The sequence below is a fragment of the Ambystoma mexicanum genome, chromosome 4p (genome assembly GCF_040938575.1).
Source record: "Ambystoma mexicanum isolate Mex_15411 chromosome 4p, UKY_AmexF1_1, whole genome shotgun sequence".
Taxonomy (NCBI): Eukaryota; Metazoa; Chordata; class Amphibia; order Caudata; family Ambystomatidae; genus Ambystoma; species Ambystoma mexicanum.
In genome coordinates, this window is record NC_090927.1 from 906,443,807 (window position 1) to 906,460,924 (window position 17,118).

The 17,118-nt window shown below is 45.7% G+C and overlaps 1 protein-coding gene across 10 annotated transcripts in view; it reads right to left on the reverse strand.

Annotated features, from left to right (window-relative positions):
• The window catches only part of ANKRD6 (ankyrin repeat domain 6), a 1,122,185-nt gene that overhangs the window by 570,408 nt on the left and 534,659 nt on the right, over positions 1-17,118 (reverse strand). The window lies entirely within an intron of this gene.

Here is a 17,118-nt window from a genome sequence, read left to right on the forward strand (position 1 = left end):
TCCCTCTCTGCCTGTTGCTACGGAGACAAACAGCTGATCTGTTTTCCTTAGCGGTCTGGTTTTGTTTACATAGTAGAGGACCGCCCTACGCACATCTAGGGTGTGTAGTTTCACCTCAGCCGAGCTTTGTGGGTCTTGGAAGAAAGCCGGAAGCTCGATGGACTGGTTCACGTGGAATTTAGAAATAAACTTAGGTGAGAACATAGGGTGTGTACGTAAAACCAGTTTATCTTTATGAACTGTAAAGAATGGATCCTGCACTGACAGAGCCTGAATTTCACTGACCCTTCTTATAGATGTTATTGCTACTAAGAAGGCCGTTTTATAAAAGTCAGGTGTTTGAGACTGCTTTTATGCATGGGTTCGAATGGGGGGCCCATGAGTTTAGATGGCACCACGTTAAGGTCCCATCCTGGTGGTGGGTTTGAAATAGGAGGGTGAAGTCTCTTTACTCCTTCCATAAAAGCTTTAACCACTGGTATCTTCCACCACGACACCTTGTTATGGGATGTGGTGTATGCTGATAGTGCTGCCAGGTGTACCTTCAGTGAGTTAAATACCAGTCCTGCATCCAGCAGGTGGAGCATGTATGTGACAATTGTGGAAGGAGTGCAATCAACTGGGTTGACTTGCTTAGTCTGGCACCAGATAACGAATCGTTTCCATTTGTCAAAGTAGCAGTGCCTCGTGTTTGGCTTCCTAGATTCTTTTAGGATGCCCATACATTTCTGTGGTCATTTGAGATGTCCGAACTCTATGACCCCAGGAGCCATGCTGCTAGGTTCATTGAGTTGGGTTGAAGATGCACTGTTTGACCTTGGTGCTGGGACAGTAGGTTGTACCAGCCCGGGAGTTTGATGGGTTCGCACACTGCTATTCTGCGTAGGTGTGGGAACCACGGTTGTCTCGCCCACATGAGAGCAACTAGGACGAGCGTCATTGACTCTCTGTTCATCTTGTTCGCCACCTTCCTGATGAGAGGTGTTGGTGGAAAAGCGTATGCAAACATCCCTGACCAGTTCATCCACAGGGCGTTCCCCTGGGAGTCTGGCTGGGGGAACCTGGATGCAAATCCTGGGCACTGTCTGTTTTCGCTTGTGGCGAATAGGTCTATAGTGGAGAAACCCCACAGAGAGAAGATATCTTCTACGATTTCTCTGTGTAGACACCATTCGTGTTCCTCTGGGAGGGGATCTCTGCTCAAAGCATCCGCCAGAGAATTGAGATCCCCTGGAACATGTTGAGATGACAGGAAGATCTTCCGTCTGAGTGCCCATATCCACATTTTCTGGGCAAGCTTGGACAAATTTGGTGAACGAGTCCCTCCTTGCTTGTTTAGGTAAAACATGGCTGTAGTGCTGTCCATCCGGATCTGCACTGACAGATTCAGCAGGTAGGGCTTGAACGCTTGAAGCGCTCTGAATACTGCCAGAAGCTCTAGCAGGTTGATGTGATTCTTGGCCACTGAGTGAGACCAGAGACCCTGAGCTGTGTGGTGGAGGTGGTGAGCTCCCCACCCTGTCAGGCATACATCGGTTGTGACTACCGCCTGTATCTCGGGATCGTAAAAGGGTTTCCCCAGGGACAGATTTTCTCTTGTCCACCAGTGAAGGCTTTGTACCAGTGTTGGTGAAACGACCACTAGATCGTCCCACTGACCACTTTGCCTGAGACCACTGTTTCGCCAACCATTCCTGCATGGGACGCATGCGCAAGCGCGCGTGGGGGGCCAGGTAAATACATGACGCCATCATGCCCAGCAAACGCATTGCTTTGCGTACCGTTATCTGGCGACGGCCTGATATTGCGGAATTTGCAGCAGTATATTCCGAATTCTTTCCTCTGATGGAAAGGTCAACCCCTCTTGCGTGTCTGGGATAGCTCCTAGGAACTGTTTAGAGGTGACTTCTTCTCGTTTATTGAGAAGCCTAATTCGAAGAGGAGGTCGATCATCCTTTGAATGTTTGTTCTGCAAATTACTGGGGCCTCTCCTGTGATGAGCCAGTCGTCCAGGTAAGGGTACACCGGGATTGCCTCCCTGTGTAGGTGTGCTGCCGCCACCGCCAGTACCTTGGTGAATACCCTTGGAGCCGAGGCTATCCCGAAGCGCAGTACCTTGAACTGGTAGTGCCGACTGTCCATCTTGAAGCGTAAGTACTTTCTGTGCGCTAGGAACATGGAAATATGAAAATAGGCATCTTTCATGTCCAATGTTGCCATGTAATCCCCCTTTTTTAGGAGGGGGATTGCCTCTTGGAGAGTAGTAATGCGAAATTTTTGGGGCTTGACATACTTGTTTGCAGGCCGTAAGTCCAATACTGGGCGCATTGTCAAATCTTTTTTTGGCACAAGGAAGTAAGTTGAATAAATACCCTTGTTTACCTGTTGTCCTGGGACGAGTTCTATCGTGTCCTTTGCTAGAAGATTGACGATCTCCTCGAGGAGGATCTTCTGGTGGTCCAAAGAATGTATTCTTTGTCGTGGAGGGTGGTTTTGGGGATGCTCTAGCAGTTCTATGCAGTATCCTGCGGACACTGTTGACAGCACCCATCTGTCTGATGTGATCCCTTCCCAAGCTTGGGTGAAGTTGGAAATGCGTCCCCCTACTGGGGATGCGTGAGAAGGGACCCTGAACGGAGCGTCACTGTTTTGGTGGAGGCATGCCGCCGCCTCTACAGGGGCTGCCTCTACCTTTACCACGTCCTCTTTTATTACCCCTGCCATAACCCTGGGTAGACTGCTGGCTGTTGTTGTTCCATTGTGTACCCTGCCCCTGGGAATAGTTAGACCCTCTCTGGGAATTTTGTCCGCGTGGGCGACGAAAATTGCCATTCCCTCTCTGGTTTGGGGGTTTATTGGTTAGTTGGCCTAGGGATTTGAGTGTCTCATACTCGTCCTTGGCATTTTTCAGCGCGTCCTCGACTGCCTTTCCAAACAATACATCCGGCTCCACCGGTTTATCTATCAATGATGCCTGCATTTTGTCTTTGAACCCAGACTGTCGCAACCAAGCATGCCTTTTCATAACAGTACCTTCTGCTATCAATCTGCCGGCATTATCCGCGGCATCAAAGGTTGCTTTTAATATGCAACCGGACACGGCTCTTCCTTCTGCCGAAACTCGTGCCAATTGGCTTTTTAAGGGTTCTGGTGCGGAATCTATGAGTGCCGCGACTTCTTCCCACTGGTGGCAGTTGTAACTCGCCAGCAGGGTGGTAGAGTTGGCAATCCTTGCCTGGTAGGCGGAAGTGGTGGCTACTTTCCTGCCCAAGCCATAAATCTTCTTGCTCTCCTTGTCGGGAGGAGCTTCCGACGATGATAAGGGTGTTCCCTCCCTCTTACGGGTGTTTGTCACTACCAGGGAGTCCGGTTTCAGATGCCCTCTTATGTACAGTGGGTCTGTTTGGGCTGCCCTGAAAAGCTTCTCAACTCTGGGGTTTACCGCCCTAGTGAGGTAGGGATTAACAAGGGAAGGGTCTATCCTTCTTTGAATTGACTTAAGGATAGGGATGGCCTGGGCAACTGGTCTCCTTTCTCCCACTAACTCCTCGGCAAAGTCCCTCTCTTCCTGAGCACCCTGGGTGTCAATGTGGAAGTGTTCTGCCGTTCTGGACAGAACTTCATTCAAGAGAGGCTGGTTATCGACAGGGGAGTCAGTAACCGGGGGTTCTTTATCTACCGGGGAATCTAGCCTGTAGGTTTCTGGGTTATCCTCCTCTTGGTCCTCGTCATCCCCATAGTAGCCTGTCCCAGTTTGTTCTTCCAACATGCCCAAATCTGGATCCTCATAAAAGGATGGATCTCCCTGATATTGAGAATAGGGCTGTATACTGAAAGGGGCTGAAGTAGGAGCTTCAACCCGGGACTTCTTACTTGGGGTATAGGATCCTTAGAGCCTGAGGGATTTGACCCGTCGGGGGTTAAAGAGAGAAAGTGTTCAGGGTTTTTGGCGTAGAAATCTGCCAATGATGACATCCTTGACATGACTATCTATGTCATCACTAGACCATTCTCTTGGACTGGGAATGATTCTTTCTTGAAGGCCTTTCCCTGTTTTATCTTGACTAGACCTATTGGTTTGAACAGGGGTCTTTGGGATAACAGATGACTGAGACTTGTCCATCTGTTTATGTGGGGTAGAATGTTTTTGAGGTGTGGAAGGAGGCTGGGACTGCTTCCTATGTTGTTTTTCCCCTTCCCCGTGTGTGGAAGAGTGTTTACCCTGTTTTTTTGCCCCTTCAGAGCCTTTTGATGCCTGGCGCCGAGGTTTGGGGGTAGTATCCCTATCTCTGGAGTGTGGAGGTTGGGACTCGGGAACCGCCGTTGTGTGGCCTGTTGACGCCGACTCCTGGAGTGCGGTCTGGGGATAGAGGTCAGCTTCGTCTCCTGACGATCGAACCTCCGTTACCTTGGAGAGCGAGGCACTTCTGGCAACAGTGGATGGTTGCCTGGAGTAATGCGGCGATCTAGATCAAGAACGCCCAGAGGACATCGATTCGGACCGTTCTCTATGTGCCTCTTTCTGAGCACTCGACTTGCGCGTCCAGTCTCGGTTGGACTTCATGTGTTTTGTGGAAGTGCTGTGGGTAGCACTTGTGTCGCTGGGTGTCTTCCCCATAGCCGCCTTGGCGGATGACCTTCCGAGGTCGGGGACCGGCGCTTGGCTGTCAATTGACGCCACGTTGCCCTCGCCGTCCGAAAGCACGGCGTCGCTGCCATCGCTGAAGGCGCCCTCTGCTGCCATGGCCTCTTGACGCCTGACGTGGTGGCCCCAACACTTGATCGAACGGTCCTTGAGTGTTTTCGGTTTGAACCTACTACACGCTATGCAGTTAGCCTCGGGGTGGTCCCTCGGTAAGCAGAGATTGCACGTGGCGTGTCTGTCAACACAAGGGTACTTGCAGTTGCACTTGGGGCAAAATTGGAAAGGGGTACCCTCCATACGCACCTTGTGACAGCAGGCTAATAAGTGTAGGAATATATAAGAATGTACCTATATATCAAAAAAGTGTAGAGTACGTCCACCCCCCACTCTCCCTACTTGCAGGGCCGAGGCCAGAGGCCTTCCTAGGCCCAGGCCGAGGCCAGAGGCCTTCCGAGGCCCAAATCCGTCATGCAGCTCTCGACGGTCGATTCTTTCTCTGTGCCGGCGTCGAGTGTGGATGTTCGGTGACTCGACGTTGGGGTGGAGAAATGGGGAAATATAAAAATATTTTAGCAAAAGTATGGCTAAGGTCAGGGAACTCAGCGGAATGCTTCCGACCAGTATGGCAGAAAAAAACAATCTGAGGGTCCTAGATGCGTGAGGGATCCTGGGTACAGTGGACGTCACACTAGGGATAGTATTACTGGCCCGTCCTGTGTCAACGCCCATTTTCGAGTTTCAAAAAACAAACTGTAATACTCCACAGCTTCCATTAGATGTCGGCCTATGCACAGCATGTGATATAAGCAGATTCCACAAGCCTCAGAAATTATATATATATATATTAGAACCATTATTTATATATATATATATATAATGGTTCTAATCGCTTCAGGTGGAATCCGGTCAATCTGGAGAAGGCAAGGGTAATTGCAGAGCTCGCTCTCCCACTGTTTGTGGAGAGATGGGGTTTTGGATGTGAAACCCATGAGCCACTACTTTTACAGGACTTCTCAAAGATCATCACTTTAATAAAAGATGCCATTGCTAAAAAGAGAAGTTATAAGAGCATCAGTGAATGGTGGAATCGAGAAAACAGTAGTAAGCACCAATATGATTACCAAATATAGGCTGCAAAAAAAGAAGTTGAGACTCGATATTGCTCAGATCATCAAAATGGGGATGACATCCATAATGTCTGATGCTTTACCCTCACACATTAAAAGTCTTAAGGTTAATTATCGCAGGTGGCTAAGAAGCTATAAGGCTAAAAGTAAAAATGTGTTGTGGATGGGCTTAGATAACCATGTGAGCACAAATAATAACTGGAGCATCTGGTCTGTTGTGAAAGAGTCTGAAAAGAAAAATGTGCTAACCCAGTGGATGAAAGATACGAAAACGATGATCAGAAATGGATATGTAAATCCACGGTGGATGACATAGCAAAGATGATCATGATACTTTCTACCTTCAGGGCTGTAGGGCCGGATGGAACCTGTAATGGTTTTATGAGGCTGTGCCCGGGGCTATGGGCTCAAACTCTGCACACCCTCTCTATATGCATTGGTAACTATGGTCATGATCCCGAAACCGGGAAAGAAAGCACAATAGTACCCATTCATAAAAAGGGTTGCTGGAAAGGTCCAGCCAACTACTGAATGCTAGCCATGCTTGACATCCCCGCTAAGATATTTGCCAAAGTATTGTTGAAAGAGCTAAATCAGTGGATTGCAGACTATAAGATCCTTCCCCCAAATCAGACTGGCTTTAGAGCCAAATCGAGCACTATTCATAATCTCTTGACCTTGGTATCCACCCTAGAATATGCATGGGATAGGCGACAACTCCCAGTATATGGGGCTTTTATAGACCTTAGTGCAGCCTTTGACACAGTCATGAGGAACAGGTTGTGGAACCAACTTGTCTCATGGAACATTCCTCATGGACTGTTGTCTATGATAAGGCTGCTATAAACTGATACCAAGGACCAAGTAAGATTAGATGGTGAGGGGAGAGTGACCAACCAAATTCCAACTGTGAGAGCTGTTAAACAGGGATGCATTTTGGCATCCACCCTGTTTAACTTATATTTAGCCGATCTAGCAATGGCTCTGAATAAAACAGTGACGTGTCCAGTAAAAATTGGAGCTTTGAAAATCAATTGGCTCGGCTACGCTGATGACCAGCTTTTGCTTGATTACACCCCGAAGGGTCTGTAATCTAAACTAGACACGCTGGGCAATTGATAAAACCAAAATAGTGGCATTCATGGGTAAAACAAAGATAAAAAAATTAAATCGAATGAGTTGGAAATAGGATCAAAAAGCAGTGGACCCGGTAGATTGTTATAAATAGCTGGGTATTCATATTGATAACGAACAAGATTGTGCTATGCATGTTGTATGGGGTTGAAGCATGGGGGGACCAAATTTAAGATTGAGTTGAATACGCTTGAAGGAAATTTAGAATGCCCAAATCCCTTTCAGTTGAATTCCTATTATTAGAATTTGATATGATGAGAATATCAGTCACATTGGAGTACAAGCTAACCATGGGCTATGAGAATTTGATGAAACTGGAGAACGGCACTGTAATGATGGATGTGATACAGGCATATTAGAATATAAGTGATTATGAGAGATTTGGCATCCTGGGACATTTGTGGGGAAAACACTATAATTGGATTAAAGGGTTTGATCAAGCAAGGATGAGACCTGCTCAAGCAACCTTAAAAGGATGGCTAAAGAAAAAAATATGCAGCAACTGTTAGGAAAGTTATATTGTACGTCTGTCAACTAATGTTAATAGTGGTGAATTTATTCAATATTGGATTGTGCGAAAAGTGGTTCCCAAGTATATAGGGGCCTATCCCAACAGTGCCCTAATAAGACAGCACCTTCTCCTCAAGTTTAATGCCTCAGAGGTCCTAGAGATCTAGGGCACTTAATTGGTTATAGCCCAGGCAGAGGGAGCGATGGTGTAGATTATGTGGTGGGGCAGAAATTGAATCTGCAGACTATATTATGTGCCATTGTAACAGTTTAAGAAATAGGATGAAATAGGATTAAAGCGTACAGCAACTTGATAGGTGGCGAAGGCATAAGAGTAATGTGGAATAAGCTGGTAGAGGGCAATGACATGAATTTCATTTTCATATGGCTACATTTTATGAAGTGTGTATGAACATTTTAAGAAAGTTATCCGAAAGGATATTTTAAATGACCCAACATAGTGAAATTGAAAGATTATGGCATGATCATTTTTTATGATATTCATATATTGTACTTTTATGGATGACATATGCTTCCAGCACTGCGAGTTACCGGCGGCCGGCGAACAAGCAAGAAAAGCTAACGCAAGAACAACCAGTTGTTTTGTATAAGCAATGCCATTCGGAACGCATGCTATACACCGACCGACATCCCCCAGCAAAAGAAGCAACAGTCCTTAGCTGGCACCAGGGGGCAGAGGTGCCCGCCTTATCTGCCAAAACAGATATACGCTGGAACTAGAACCATCATTGCAAATCAATCAGTCCTGAAGAAGATGGCACAAATTGAATTATCCATGGAAACCGGTCAACCAAATTGGTCACGAGTGCTCTCATGACCATTAAGATATCCTATGAAATAACTGAGGATACGGCTTAAGAATAATTGTACTCATGCCTAGTGAGCACATTTTTAAGGTGTCCCGAGTGCAAGGGACTTTTTACGTATTTACCAATCCAAATACAGCCACTCTTGTTTAGAACTTTTGATCCCTGTGGGTATGATATACTGAGACCAAATACCTGGGCAGCACGTTTCACACAATTAGGAAATTGACAAGATCTAATAAACAGTCCTGTCTCTACATTAATTGGTTGTTTTTAACAACCAAATATACCATCTTTTATTTTATTTTGATACAACATTTGAGAATAGCAGTGATGAAGGACAGTGTTTTCTCCTGCTATCCCTATTAGATAGGCGGCGCACCGCCTCACACCCAGGGCAAGGCACTCCTGACAGGTTCAGGGTGTTCTTCCTTTAGGGTCCGCCAGTATGTTGTATCAACTATGTTATCTTTGACTAATGTGACAAAGTGTCAATGTTAATTATTTCTCCCAAGAACATTTTTGTTGTGTTACCAGACTGTTGAAATAACGGTTAGGGAAGGTAAATGCTTTTCCTTGAGGTTTGAAACCTTGCCCTGTTGTTGCAATACTGACATATGCAAAGACATTGTTGGCTGTATGTATATTATTAAACAAATAAATAGGTTTTGCAGTCCTGTTCTGGATTAATTGAAGAGGGTAGAGGGAGGAAAGATGAAGAGGCTGTTGCAGTAGTCCAGCCTGAAGAGAACCAGACCTCTGGAGACATTGAGTTTCTGGGGGAAGGTGATGAAAGGGAGAATGCCTTTGAGGGGGTGAAGCGAAAGTGGGCCTTTTTGACAAGGTCAGAGGTATGAGGAGAGAAGGACAGAGAGTAGTAGGGAACGATGGATCTCAGTCTTACTGGCATTAAGGCAGAGATCATTAGCAGCATACCACTCCTGAATAGCAGTCAGACAATCAGGAATGAGGGAGGAAGATGAAGGAGGAGAGTTTAAACGAGAGCTGTGTGTCAGCAGCATAACACTGGAAATAAGGGGAGAAAGTGGAGATCAAGTGGGCCAAAGGAGCTAAGTAAATGTTGAAAAGCCACAGCAAGAGGATTGAGCCCGGAGGGACGCCACTAGTGAGTGAGGTGGAGGAGAGAAAAGGGCCCAGTTGCACTTGGTTGGGCCGATTCGAAAGGAAGGAGGTCAACCTATCCAGTGCCTAGTCCGTAATGCCCAAAGTATCACAGAGCCCATTTTTGAGGGTGGAATAATTGACTGTGTCAAAGCCCGCGGATTCGGTGTGAAGGATCAGTTAGGAAATGACCAACTTCTCAGAGTTTGCCCAAGAAGGGGGTAGTAGAGATAGGGCGGTAGTTAGTTAGGTAGGAAGGGTCTGCAGATGGCTTTTTTAGGAGGAGGTGCACAAGGGAGTGCTTGAGGGGTGAAGGGAAGGGGCCAGTGGCAAAGGAATGGCTAGAGCACTCTGCCAAGAAGGGAGCAAGAGAGGCAATGTTGCCCTTGATAGTTCTGGAGGAGCCGGGAAGCACCAGTTTGGAGGAAACTTTCATAGAGCAAACTATTTTGGTGACCACCTCCGGTGCTATGGGTGAGAAGGAGGAGAGTAGGGGTGAAGGCGAGAACGGGGCCATGGGAGGCATGTGTGCAGCCAGAGGAGGGAGGAGAGTAGAGGAAAGAGAGGACAGATGTCCTGAGGTTCGGTTGTGAAACTGGAGGCCAGCGCCATGCAGAGGGCCTGGGAAGGAAAAGGAGTGGAGACTGCAGTAAGATTGGGAAGTTTCTTGCAGATTTTGCAGAGTTCTGCAGTGTTGTTTGTGGCCCAGGAGATGCAGGCTTGGATGTGGGCCTGTTTCTTGGAGTGGATGGAGAGTCTGTATTGCCTTTGAAGCAGGCAACAGGCCAGTTTGTCAGAGGATGTGCTAGAAGCTAACCACTTCTGTTCGGCGACTTTGCACTTGCGTTTGAGCTAAGCTAGGTCAGAATCCTACCAGCTATTGCACTTGGAAGCAGGCTTAATGCGGATCCTCATGGCAGGGGCAAGGATGTTGAGTGTGTTGGATATAGAGGGATGAAGGTTAGCAAGGGCTGAGTCAGTGTGAGCGTCATTAGCAGGAGTGGGGGGAATGAAGGAGGTGGCAAAGGCAGCTAGTGACACTCGCTTCATCGGTTGAATGACGGAGAAGGAGACTGGCAGTGTGGGTAGAGGTTTAGCCAGGGAGCCCAGGACCTCCAGAAGGGAGGAAAGAAGAGCATGGTCAGAATAGGAGAGAAGAGTAGTGAGAGGAATAGAGAGTGAGATATCAGCTGAGATGAAAGCATCAAAGGTGTGTCTGGCTGCGCAGGTAGGACCAGAGGGAAAAATGGTGAGGGAAAGAGAGTCATAGACGTTGCGAAAGAGTTAAGTGGTCGCATCAGGAGAGTCAAGGTGAATATTGAAGTCTTCAAGGTGGAGAAGTTTAGAGGTAGAGGACAGAAGAGAAGAGGCGAGGTTGGCCCACTCTGAGAGGAAGAGGGAGATTGGCCCATGGGTCCTGTAGATGGTGGCCAGAGTGAGCGAGAGGGTAGGAGAGATGCAAAGCTTGCAGACAAGACGTTTAAAGGAAGAGTCGCTTTGAGTGGGTATGATAGAAACCGAGACCCCTTCAGGGAAGACAAGGGCCACTCCACCTCCAGACCAATTTGAAATTTGAGCTGGACTTGGAGAGGATCTTATAGCTCTCAGGAAGGAGGGGGTCAAAGCAGTGACAGAGCTGGCATTGAACCAGGTCTCTGTGAGGGTGAGGACATTAAGGTCAAAGTCTTCAAGGAGGTGACAGATGTCAGATGAGTGTTTGACAGCAGAGCGAGAATTGAGGGGAGCTAAATGAAGCTGGTTGCCACCTTTAAAGGACTTCGGAGGCGGGGCACAGGGACGAGGTACTGGCAAATTGTCAATCACAAACAGTATTTATTATTCCAGTAGCAATAAGATTGAACCATTGTACTATAATTTCAAGGATATATGTCAAACAAATAGTTGTGATGCAACTGTAAATGGAGAGAAACATATTTTAAATCTATCAAATGTCCACAATTACATGTTAGACAGTTGGAACGTATAAAGGCAATACATTGCTGTTTACTCTTAAGAGCCAGACAGCAATAATAATGTTGGCTTTGTGAATGCTTGTTTTTGCTGGTTCCTTAGTGAGTATGGTAAAAGCTAAACTTCTGTTCAACCTACATTAGAACACATTACTAATGGGAGAGGCCCAGGGCCCCAGGTGATTAGCTTGACCATCTGAAGAAAAACAAACCTATTTATCTTTCATTAACATTCGGCCCAGCACTACAAAGAAAGTCATGTCCAATGCCTCTGCACCCATCCACATGGGCTCATTTTAAGAGAAATACTCCTAAAAATACATATTTTGCATTTCAGGTGAATTAAAAAGTGGTCTGCTGAACTGATGAGATCTGAATTGGCCACATGATGAACCGGCCTGCCTTCCAACTTCAGAGTCTTCAAAGGAAAATCAATGTACTTAAATGTTCTGCTCTGAATGCTGCCTCCCCCTAAAACGAATCATCTGGAGTTAATTGAAGGCTTGACAAAGGCACCTGTCAGCCACTCATATTAATCATTACCTTCACAAAAGGGCCTCTGAGAGCTTCTGGCATGATTCATGTTGATGATACAAGTTTTCATGCAATAGTTCTACAGAAATAAGGTTGGTCACTCAAATTGCACTATATGGTGCTTAATAAAAATATTTTGGCCCTAACGTTCCAATGCTGAGGGTTAGAACAAAAAATAACAAATGCTCTGAAACTATGAGCGTCTCCGTTACAAAACTAGACCAAATATGATGTATTCATATTTATAACTGATACATTATATAAATAATAATTCAGCCAAATTTCATCACAGAAATTCATGCCGCATTTGTATGAATTCAGCTTGATCATGGGAATCTAAAAAATACAATTTCATTGATGGGAAAACTTCCAACTGAAGTTATGGAAAAAATATGATTGGGAGTCCAAATTGTTCAGAATACACCTTTTTCACACGTTCAGAATATGAGCAACCTGTAAAATTAAGGAATATATTGTCTGCGAGTGTCAGGCTGACAAATAAACCAATGGAAAGATTTGACCAATCAGAAATTGCAATGTAAATATGTGTGAGACGGGAGGCGGGTTTATGAAACAGTCCACATGAAGTGGAGAGAGCGCTAGGATTTTGAAGGCTGAACAATGGGGAACCTCCGTCCAACTGAATGAGCACTGAGGTGGAATGACATCTTGAGGGATGAGAGAGACCAAGGCCCTTGTCCAAGATGAAGCCTAGAGCAGATTTTACCTGAGACAGGCCTGATTCCCAGGGGTCTATAAAGTGGAGAACAAATGGGCCTAGAAAACTGGAATATTACTTCGGTTATGAGGGTCCATGCTAGCTGTGTGCTTTAAAAATAAAAATAAATATCTGAATGTGCTTACAAAAAACTCCAATGCTATTAGATATATGGCCTCTATAATTATCTGTCTGCTAAGTTCATGGACTTTGTGGAACTGGAAGGGCACGCCACTAAGAGAGTAACTGATTCTAAATAGAATGCGTTAGCAAGTGTGTGCTAAATGCTGCTTGTTATCTCATTATATTCATACCCAAGTGAGATCTGGTTTATGGTAGAACAAATACAATTTTCTTGCACACCGCGCGCAGTGTCTGATAAATTAGAACCAAATGCGAGTAAAATGTTGTAGCATGAAATGTATCCTGTTCTCTGAGCATGGTCGAAGTCAAGGGAGATTAATTTAAACTGATGCCCAATTGTATTTATGCATAGGGTGCTGAGTCCCTTACGACCAAAGCCAAGTAAATTGAACCCTGGGTATTTTCACATGTTTAGTAAATAACTGAGGCCTGGACCAGTGGCCAGCACTCCATAGCCTAACAGAGAATGTATAAATGAAGACCTGAGTGGCCCAAGTCATTTAAAATAAGATATTGGGATGAAAGGAAGTTTAGCTGAACCATTTCCATTGCCATAGAGAATGATGCAATTTTAAATGCATATCCAACCCTCGCTCATGACATATCACAGAAAGGGAAGGAGTCCGTACTAGTTCATTCCAATATACAAATGAAAGTGGGTGAGATACTTATTGGTGGGCGAACATGGCTAATTCCATTCTGCAGGAAAATTGGCAGATTCCTGTCAAATTTTGCCCAATCTGCCAATTTCCCCCGCAGAGCGAAATTGGCCGTTTGGGGCCTTTTCTTGGTGAAGTTTCATTTTTTCAAATGATTTTTAGTCAGTAAAGGGGTGTTTTGCCCCTTTAGATTACATTGTTTCTCAGAAATGAAATTTCCACTGCAAAACACAAAGTGCGGTAGAAAAGGTGGAAAATCGCCCTGCTGGCGAATTTCACCAGTTCCGTTTCGCTGGCGGGATTTTCGCCCACCCGTAAATCAATATTCTGTGTGTTCTAAATTGATAGCAAAGCTTCACTAAACCAAAGCCTGTAGATTTTTATGCATCCTACACCTTTGCTTGTATTTCATGTATATGCATATCCTAGAAACCAATGGCACCATATTATTGCACGTGGGAACACATTGATGATAGGAAATGTCTAGCAAATGCAAAAAAAGTTCAATGCATTTTTCCCCCACATTTATGTGGTAACAATACTTGTTACTGATATTGGTGAAATTTAAAAGTTGTTCAGTATTGATATTAATCAGAGTAAAGTTATTTATGATATATATGAGTAGCAAAGGTGTGAATTATATTAGCAGGGAAGTGGCATGTGAACATTGTATTATATTGTGCTGCTTAGAAATTGCAGTGCATTATTTAGATTAGGGTTTAGAAATATATATCATGAGTTAATGCAATTAGTGAGAATTTGCTGGCAAGATGATTTCTTGTATAGACAAGCTTTCTATACTTGTAAATTATACTTTGGCGACTTCCGCAGAATAAAGATAGGGGACCACCTTTGAATTAATCGAAATGAAATGGAGTATAAATTCTACGGCCTTTTTCTTGTCTCATAATTTTGGAGTAGGACTGTACAATAGGGCGTGTTAAATCAGGGAATGTACCTTAGAAAAAATAATATTTCAATTCACAATAATACGGACTGTCCGTGTTTCTCAAGATTATGTTTCCATTGGAAACTGCAGTGGTCCCGGTTTTTGTTACTTGGTCTCACACAGAAGAAATGCTGCATTTTACAACTTAAGATAGTGTTAGTTTGTGATAAATTAATTATAATATGTGTTCATTTGAACAGTAACACTTAAACCCCCTTCTCCAACCTCTACTGAAGTGTACTCCCTTGACAGCCACTTTCAAGAGTGAGTCCTACGTTTATGTAAGTTGCCCTGTCCCGGTTTTTTACTTTTTAAATCTGGTCACCCTATCGACAAGGGATACAAATATATGGCGGTGCATGTCAGGATAGAGGGCCACTGTGAGAGACCTTGGGTGTCAGGTTCGTTTAAGTGTTACTTGCACGTAGTGGATCCTCTCAGTTTGTACTTTTGTTTAAAAAAGTCCCCTTCATAAAATATGCCTCTTTGCCAACATCTAGTGGAAATATTACAAGCAAAACACATGCAACGTTGCCTATAGTCTTTACTTTTCCACTACTTTAGGGGAAAGGTGCATTTACAATGGATTCATTTGGAATCTGTCTGCTTTTGCCAGGTGGCAATTTCAGGCAGATTCCATAGGAATCCATTGGTTTTCTGGCAGCATGAACATGCATGCTGATGAGCAGCCGAGCGGATTCGACAGGTGGACCTGGAAGAGCAGGCAGCTGCTTTAAGTCTCCTCTGCTCTCCAGCTCGGCCTGCCAAATCACAGTGGATCTGTAAAATTGGCATTAAAAGTGTACCCTCATTTTTACCACTCCATTGGACTTAGAAAATGACCATCCCTGAAGCGCATCCACACCATTTCCAGAGCCAGCCATGCTCTGCGCTGTTACATTGAAGAAAAAAAAAATTGAAAGAAAAAAACGCTTGCGATGGCACGGAGTGTGGGGTGCGGAGCAGCTAGGCATGAGAGTCTGCTGGCTCTGCCCCCCTACGTGTACACAGCAGGACTTCGATACAGGTCGCTGCTGCAGGACATGCAAACTAATTTCCTCTGTTGACCCTGTGGAAGGGGTCATCAGAGGAAGTTATAGTCCTCGGCCATGACCGGGTTTATTTATTTATGCAATGCTTGTCGGATACATGGACCCGGATTATTTATTTATGCAATGTTTGACAAATTGTGAATATTTACTCAGTGGTTTAAAGTGGGATTGATATATAGTTTGGTAAAGTAGCAGCATGAAAGAAATTGTGCCGCTTTAAACTATTGTTTTGGACATTTCCTCTGATCGAAGGTCAACTACCAGCTCTGCCCCCCAAACCCCGCCTCCTCGAACTCCCCTCCCCCCACCGCGGACCTTCTGGGATCCCCCACCACATAGTGATATCTCTGACATATTCTAGCAGAAGTGCTTTGCGTCGCAGCATCGCATTGTGCTGGTAAAGGCCTGCGGTTCATTTAGTCCTGTGGGAGGTGGACATACCCTGCTGAGATGCAGCATAAAACAGCCCTCTTTCATTCAGCTCTCAAGATGTGCACCCCCGAAGATCGGAATGTGCAAACAATAGGCACAGTCATGAATTAAAAAAAGTGGCACACGACCACGAAACTTTTTTTTATTTTTTACTTTAAGGTTCATAATGCACAGGGGGACCAGAGTGGGCCAGTGGCAGCTTGCCGCGGGTTGCGGTCAGTCTGCGCTACGCCACTGGCGCTCGGCCGTCTTTACCTTGACGCTGAGTGCACGCACGCCCGGCCTTACGTCAGTCTCTTGAACATTTAACTAACGGTAACTCCTCTGAATGGGTTAAAGAAAAAAACAAAACGCGGAAAAATAATGTTTCACTGTTATATTATGATCTTTGTGTGCAAAGATGATTTGTCCTCGGCCGTGTGTACTACTGGGCAGAACTCGTGTATTTATGTAAAGATGATTTAAACACGTACAACCATCAACCCCTTCCCGGAGGACAGACTTGGGGCAGACATTACGAGGACCTAATGCCTTCACTGACAAATACACCAAAGGCAACGCCCTGTTCTTGTTTTCGTCGGGTCAACCAGCATGCCCGCGCCACACATGAGGAGGGCATAAGGGGGGGGGAGGGCGGGGTGGAGGGGTATGTAGATGTAAATAAATAGCAAGGTATAAAAACAAGATAATTTCGATCGTGACGTTACATGGTGGCGCTATTGCATAAATGAAACCATAGTTGTTATTTACGATGCCACCAGACCTAACCTGAGGGCAAACTACCTTGCACTCCCACGTCCCACCACCTGTGGTTTTCACATGCGGCAGGCCCCATAGCCACTAGGTGGCGCCGAAAGCAACTGCGTTCCATAGGTCTGAGGGAGGCTGAACGTTCTGGTGAACACACAAATGGCCAAAGCACGTTTGTCATGTCTCCAGAATCCTCTGCCGGGAATCACATGAGGTGAAGCCTCCCTCATTATCGAGCCCCGTCCCCCCACTGCAAGAGGTCCTGCCGCCCATGCAGGCCCCACCTGTTTCCCCACAGAATCATGGCACCTGTTCGCGTCCTTAAAAAAAATGCGGTGCCGCTGAATACACTCACGTCTCCACTGACTTCACACAGGGAAGGCACGACACGGGGGGGGGGCTCCCCGCAGCTAAGCCCGCGAACAAGCCGGCGGCCCCTTCCGCTGCGCCCTCTGAACCATTCACCTGTTGGAGTGCCACTGCCAGTCTCCTCTCACACATGGCGGAAGCTCGTTCCTTTCCAAACGGGCTTTGCAACCCGTGTC